The sequence below is a fragment of the Trichechus manatus genome, unplaced genomic scaffold (assembly GCF_000243295.1).
Source record: "Trichechus manatus latirostris isolate Lorelei unplaced genomic scaffold, TriManLat1.0 scaffold00164, whole genome shotgun sequence".
Lineage (NCBI taxonomy): Eukaryota > Metazoa > Chordata > Mammalia > Sirenia > Trichechidae > Trichechus > Trichechus manatus.
In genome coordinates this window covers 3611489-3617650 of record NW_004444100.1, presented here as the reverse complement: position 1 = coordinate 3617650, position 6162 = coordinate 3611489, and positions in this window count along the sequence as shown.

The window sequence follows — 6162 nt, the reverse complement described above, 5'->3', positions numbered from 1 at the left end:
CTTGTTGGGGTGAGATGATATCTCATCGTAGTTTTGATCTGCATTTCTCTAATGGCTAATGATCGTGAGCATTTCTTCATGTGTCTGTTAGCCACTTGAATGTCTTCTTTGGAGAAGTGCCTGTTCGTATACTTTGCCCGTTTATTAATTGGATTATTTGTCTTTTTGTTGTTGAGGTTTTGCAGTATCTTGTAGATTTGAGAGATTAGACGCTGATCCGATTTGTCGTAGGCAATTTTTTTTTCCCAGTCTGTAGGTTGTCTTTTTACTCTTTTGGTGAGGTCTTTTGATAAGCATAAGTGTTGGATTTTGAGGAGCTCCCAGTTATCTAGGTTCTCTTCTGGTGTTTGTGCATTGTTACTTGTGGTTTGTATTCTGTTTATGCCATGTATCAGGGCTCCTAGCATTGTCCCTATTTGTTCTTTCATGATCTTTATCATTTTTGATTTTATATTTAGGTCTTTGATCCATTTTGAGTTAGTTTTTGTGCATGGTGTGAGGTATGGGTCTTGTTTCATTTTTTTGCAGACAGATATCCAGTTATGCCAGCACCATTTGTTAAAGAGACTATCTTTTCCCCAATTAACAGACTTTGGGCCTTTGTCAAATATCAGCTGCTCATCGGTGGATGAATTTCTGTCTGGATTCTCAATTCTGTTCCATTGGTCTATGTATTCGTTGTTGTACCAGTACCAGGCTGTTTTGACTACTGTGGTGGTATAATAGGTTCCAAAATCTGGTAGTCTGAGGCCTCCCACTTTGTTCTTCTTGAGTAATGCTCACTTATCCCAGGCCTCTTCCCTTTCCATATATGAGTTATTTGCTTCCTCTCCTGCTTTTCTTTTGTCAGTTTGGCCAATGGTTTATCAATTTTGTTGATCTTTTCGAAGAACCAGCTTTTGGTCTTCTTCCAGTTGTTTTTCTATTCTCTATTTCATTTAATTCAGCTCTAATTCTTATTATTTCCTTTCTTCTGGTGCCAGAGGGCTTCTTTTGTTGCTCTCTTTCTACTGGTTCGAGTTGTAGGGTCAATGTTTTGATTTTTGTCCCTTACTTCTTTTTGGATGTGTGCATTTATTGCTATTATTAAGCTCTGATCACTGCTTTTGCTGTGTCCTAAAGGTTCTGGTAGGATGTGTTTTCGTTCTCATTTCATTCTATGAATGTCTTTATCCCATCCTTAATTTCTTCTATAACCCAGTAGCTTTTGAGCAAGGTGTTGTTCAGTTTCCCTGTGTTTAATTTTTTTTCCTTGCTTTTTTGGTTATTGATTTCTACTTTGATGGCTTTATGGTTAGAAAAAATGCTTTGTAATATTTCGATGCTTTGGATTCTGTTAAGGCTTGCTTTATGGCCTAATATGTGGTCTATTCTTGTGAATGTTCCATGTGCATTGGAAAAGAAAGTATACCTGGCTGCTGTTGGATGGACTGTTCAGTATGTGTGCAAGAGATCAAGTTGGTTGATTGTATCATTTAGATCTTCCATGTCTTTATTGGGCTTCTTTCTGGATGTTCTATCCTTCACCAAAAGTGTGTTGAAGTCTCCTACTATTATTGTGGAGCTGTCTATCTCTCTTTTCAATGCTGTTAGAGTTTGTTTTATGTATTTTGGAGCCCTGTTGTTGTGTGCATAAATATTTATTATAGCTATGTCCTCCTCGTGTACTGACGCTTTCATCATTATATAGTACCTTCCTTATCCTTTGTGGTGGATTGTACTTTAAAGTCTATTTTGTCAGAGATTAATATTGTCACTCCTGCTCGTTTTTGAGTGTTATTTGCTTGATATATTTTTTCCATTCTTTGAGTTTTAGTTTGTTTGTGTCTTTAAGTCTAAGGTGTGTCTCCTGTAGGCAGCATATAGACGGATCATGTTTTTTAATCCATTCTGCCACTCTCTCTCTCTTTATCGGTGCATTTAGTCCATTTACATTTAGTATAATTATTGATAGGTATGAGTTTAGTGCTGTCATCTTGATGTCTTTTTTTGTGTGTTGTTGACAGTTTCTTTGGTCCACTTAATTGTCTGTGCTGAGTCATTTTTCTTTATGTATTTTCTTTTCATCTTTTTCATTGTTGTTGATTTTGTGTTTGCTGAGTCTTTGTATTTTTCTTGGTTTTTATTTTGATGTGTAGGATTGTTAGTTTCCTTTGTGGTTACCCTAATATTTACCCCTATTTTTCTAAGTGTATACCATTCTTTTATTTCTTTATATCACCTTCACTTCCTCTCCATATGCAAAATCTATGTCTACATTTTTTAAGTCCCACTTTTTGGTTTTAATGTTGTCATCTTTTACTTATTGAAATCTCTGTTTCCCAATTTTCACTGTTTTTGCTTTGATTTATTTTTGCGACTTCCCTATCTAGGTTGATATCTGGTCGCTCTGTTCTGTGTTCTAGTCTTGGGTTGTTATCTGATGTTACTGATTTTCTGACCAGAGGACTCCCTTTAGTACTTCTTGTAATTTTGGTTTGGTTTTTGTAAATTCCCTAAAGCTTCTGTTTGTCTGGAAATGCCCTAATTTCACCATCATATTTCAGAGACTATTTTGCTGGATATATAATTCTTGACTGGCAATTTTTTTCTTTCAAGGCTTTATATATGTCATCCCATTGCCGTCTTGCCTGCATGGTTTATGCTGAGTAGTTCGAGCTTATTCTTATTGACTCTCCTTTGTAGATGACTTTTTGTTTATCCTTAGGCACTCTTAAAATTCTCTTTTTATATTTGCTTTTAGCAAGTTTGATTATAATATGTCTTGGTGACTTTTTTTGGGATATACCTTATGTGGGATTCAATGAGCACCTTGGATAGATATCTTGGCATCTTTCACAATATCAGAGAAGTTTTCTGCCGACAAATCTTCAACAATTCTCTCTGTATTTTCTGTAATCCCTCCCACTCCCGTTCTGGTACTCCAATCACTCATAAGTTATTCCTCTTGATAGAGTCCCACATAATTCTTAGGGTTTCTTCATTTTTTTTTAATCCTTTTATCTGATTTTTCCTCAAATAAGTTAGTGTCAAGTACTTTATCTTCAATCTCACTAATTCTGACTTCCATTGCCTCAATTCTGCTTCTATGACTTTCTATTGAGTTGTCTAATTCTGAAATTTTATTGTTAATCTGAATTTCTGATTGCTGTCTCTCTATGGATTCTTGCAGCCTGTTAAATTTGTCATTATGCTCTTCCCTAATCTTCTTAATTTCCTCTATTGTGTGTTCTGCATTTTGCTTAATTTCCTTCCTAATATCTTGAAGAGTTCTGTATATTAATCTTTTGTGTTCTGCCTCTGGTAATTCCGAGAAGTTTTCTTCCTCTGGAAAATTTCTAGATTCTTTAGTCTGGGAGCTTACTGAAGCCATCATGGATTGCCTGTTTATGTGATTTGATACTGACTGTTGTCTCTGAGCCATCAATAAGTTATTATATTTATTCATTTTATGTTTGCTTACTGTGTCCTAGCTTCTTGTTTTGTTTTGATATGCCCATATAGGCTGTTCGTGTGAGATAGCCCAGTCACCAGCACCCTTGAAGCTCCAATGTCCTGCCCTGAGGTGGCCAGAACTGCCACTAAGTATATGAGCCCAGGAGTCTGCCCACTCCTCCTGTATGGATTCAGTTCAGGTGTCCAGGTAGTCAGCCACCAGGTGTGTGGTGCAGGCTCTCACCTACAGTTCTAGACAGGCATGGGTGATTGGCATAGGCACAGGCATCTGGCTGCATCAGGGGGACACAAGCTGAGCAAGGCAAGGGGTCAATGGCCACCCCTGAGCATCCAGTAGGAAAGTGTGTCCCTGGTCCCTAGAGTGTGCAGATAGGTGGATTTTGCAGCCAGACTATGAGCACCCAGTGCTATTGGCTGTGAGGACTGGGGGGCACTTCTTATTCTTGGGCCCCTGTCACAGGTGGCTAGGTGGTGTGGGTGGAGCCACCAGTCCTCAGGCCCCTGATGTGGGTAGGTGAAGACCCTGCTTAATGAGTAGAGCAGTGTCAAGTGTCATGAACCTGCCACTTCACAGCTGAAGCAGCTGAATTTAGACTTCTGGTATATACGCTGTTGTACTGTGGTAATGAGGGCCTACGCTGTTGAGATGGGCCCACACAAGTCTATGCAGGGGGAAAGGCACTCGAAGTCTGTGGATTCCTTATGCTTGTGCCTAGGCAAAAGAGCTGTGCCTACCCTGAGTTCCTGGCTTAGGAGAGCTGGCAGATTATTTTTCCCCCTGTTTATTAATTCATTCACTCTCCAAGGCCTGGAGAATAGCTCAGTGTGCATGACAGGTCCTATTTCTGGCCCAGGGGACTCAGCACTTGCTGAAGCCGATCTGAGACCCAGTCCACAGCAGGGAGCAGGGAGCAGGGAGCAGGGAGCAGGGAGGTAAATGGGGGAGAAGATTTTCCCTAAGGGGATTGTTTTTGATCTGCAGGGTAGGCCAGACACAAGTACTTACCTTTCGCTGATCTAGGACTGCTTCTCACTGGTTCTGGATGGCTGAGTAGACTCTCTGCCACTGAATCTCTCCCAGTGCGGAAAACGCCTCCTGAGCACTGCTGCTTGCCAGCCTCATTGCTCACCCCCAAGCTGATCTGGGCTGAAGGGCTCAGGCTCTCGCTGGGTTAGGGCTGGCAACTCCTCGCTGCTTCTGAACCGTCTCTCCCTCCCTCTGTCACTCAGTCTGGTTCCTCAACTTTGCCTTTGATGTTCAGGGCTCCTAGATTGTCATGTACTATTGATTCACTTGTTTTTTCGGGTCTTTGTTGTAAGAGGGAACACTGGAAGCATCTGACTACTCCATCATCTTGGCCCCGCCTCTGATGTATAATATTTTTGAGTCCTTATCTAGTACATTTAAATAAGTACTCAAAAATGTTAGCTAGGAGCCCCGGTGGTGCACTGGTTAAGCACTCAGCTGTTAACCAATAGGTTGGCAGTTCAAACCCACCCAGAGGCTCCACAGGAGAAAGACCTGACAATATCCTCCCATAAAGATTAAACCAAAAACGAAACCTGTTGCCATCGAGTTGATTCTGACTCATAGCATCCCTATAGGACAGAGTAGAACTGCCCCATAGGGTTTCCAAGGAGTGGCTGGTGGATTCAAACTGCTGACCTTTTGGTTAGCAGCTGAGCTCTTAAAAAACCCTATGAGGCACTTCTGCTCTGTCACATGGGGTCACTATGTATCAGAATCCACTTGATGGCACCTAACAACAACAAGTGTTAGCTACTATTACTACCATGTGCCAAGTACTGCTCTGAACTGCTTTACCTGCATAGTCTCATTTAATCCTTTCAAAACTTAATAAGATAGTATTATTATTATTCCCATTCTACAGATGAAGAAACTGAGGCACAGAGAGAATAAGTGTCTTGCCCAAGGTAACATAGCTAGCAACTGTCAGAGTCTCAATCAGAAATGGACAGTCTAATTCTAGAACTTGTGTTCTTAACCACTTCCTCATTCATCATAGGGTGGGAAAAGGTAAATTCCGTTTCAAAGCTTGAATTAAATTCAACTTTGGGCCTCCAGCTTCCTGTTCAGTTTTGCAGACTCACAGTATGGGCTGCAAATCACTTCCCTCCACCCTTACTCTATTTGATTCTTGTTCAAAGGCCCTTCAGTCCATTAGCCCTAATGTTGATAGCCTTCCCAGCATTTTAGACTAACTGTGATAGCACAGTCACCTGCTGTAAATTTAATCCAATCTGTGCCTCTGGGGGCCCAGGAATATGCTGCTAGACAATTCTCAGGGTGACAATATATTCTGAGGACAAAAGGACAATGATGGTCCTGTGGGCAGAACTGGCATATCAGCTGGGAGACATAAAGAATGAGAAGAACCCACAAAGAGGAATCCACAAATTAGGTGCAGGAAATGGACTCTAGAATGGAGCTCCCAAATCTGAGAGATTCTAACAAACACAGGCTTTAAAAATCAGGCCCAAATAAATGCTGAGCCATTTGGAAAAAGGAGAGGAAATAGGAGCAGGTCTCTACAGCACTGTTCAGAGCAAGCAAGTCAAAGAAAGTATTACCTAAGGCATGTAGAGTGAGAAAGAATGAAGGACAGGGAGATCAGGACCTCAAAGGTAGCATTGCACCTCTAAATCAAGCCATAAAGAAAGAAGGTGTGCTGAAATGTTCATTCA